We start from the raw sequence: 1,479 nt of genomic DNA on the forward strand, positions 1-1,479 counted from the left end.
TGCAGAAGAAAAAGGAGCTTCTTATGGTGTGGATCAGCAGCTTAGAACACAGATGGTCAGAAGAAATTGTCCCAGGATTTGGCCTGTTTGTGGTCTGTATCTTTCTGTGATCCTCACATTAGTGGAAGAGCTGAAGGACCTAAACTCAATGGGTTTATCCTTGTAGCAGCCTGGCAGCTGGGACAGACCACTGGGATGCAGATAAAAGTCCAGGCAGATCTTGCAAAGGTGTAGGGCAGAAGAAGGTCCATGAAGAGCCAAGAAGGTCCATTCTTTGTGGGATCAGATGTGGGAAACACCTGGAAAGGGCTTTGTCTGCTCCTCTCCCCATGCCCGGGTGTTTCATGCACTTTGTGCTATTCCACAGGCTCAGGGGAAGGGGTGCAGAACCATAAAATTATAGACCTTTTAAGACTGACGATTGGACTCATTGATCTTAAAGCTCTCTTCCAACCTTGATGATTCAATGACTTTATTAGACTAGGGCGTTAGGTCCATTGCCTCAGAGATTCAGCATGTGAAGGTCAAGCAGTAACAGGGAAACCCACTTTTCTTTCCACCAACTCATCTCCTGGAGCGTGTGCCCTGGCTGCTGCCCGGGCTGCTGCCCGTGTCATGGCACAGCTCAGCACTTCTGGCCTCCTGCTCAGCATACCCACAGAAGCAGATTTTCTTGCTGAGCGATCGAATGAAACTCACTGTTGGATAGGAAAAAAAAAAGGCTCTTCATCTCAGATTGCACTAGTTTGTTTTTCCTTATGACTAACTTTGGAGGCAAATCCTTAAAGGCACAGCAGACTCAGGGAATGCAGCACTCTCTGGGAGTGCCATCCTTGCTGCTGAAGGACAGGGGTTCTCATTGAGCCAAGGGGATTTAGACAGTTACATGACTTGGCAAGTCTGACCTTGTTGCTTTGGGGGAGGGCTGGTATCAGACACGAGGAATAGCTCAGTGTGGTGTGATTAATTCAACAACTGCCATTGCCTTCAATAAATCAGTGACTTATTGCCTTGGATTAATCTCTCTTTATCATAAGTCACGTCCTACAGGGATCCAGACCACATCGGTGTCAGCAATGTAAAATCTGTATCAGAATTTACACTGCTGCTTTGCTGCTTTAGCATAGGTGCACCCATCAAGGTGCCCCAGAGACTGAAACCCCTGGGTGATCTGCAGTGTTGAGAATTTATAGGTTATATATTTACAGGCTATAACCACCTACAAAAAGTTGCTCATGATACCTAGATGTTTGGTTTTTTCCTTTGTGCTCCTGGAGAGCTTCACTTCTCATTCAGTAACATGGAAGATTAAAATCTACTCAATATGGTAAGCAATTTGGGGACTGAATCATTTTCAGGCTCTCTGTACAGCACCTGACACAATAAATTGCATGACAGAGCTTTCTGTGGATTTGCCAATATAAATAAACTAATAAACCCATCAGAATATAAACTGTTCTAAAAGAAGAAACTATCTCC

Source organism: Acanthisitta chloris, unplaced genomic scaffold (genome assembly GCF_000695815.1).
Source record: "Acanthisitta chloris isolate BGI_N310 unplaced genomic scaffold, ASM69581v1 scaffold9446, whole genome shotgun sequence".
Classification (NCBI taxonomy): Eukaryota; Metazoa; Chordata; class Aves; order Passeriformes; family Acanthisittidae; genus Acanthisitta; species Acanthisitta chloris.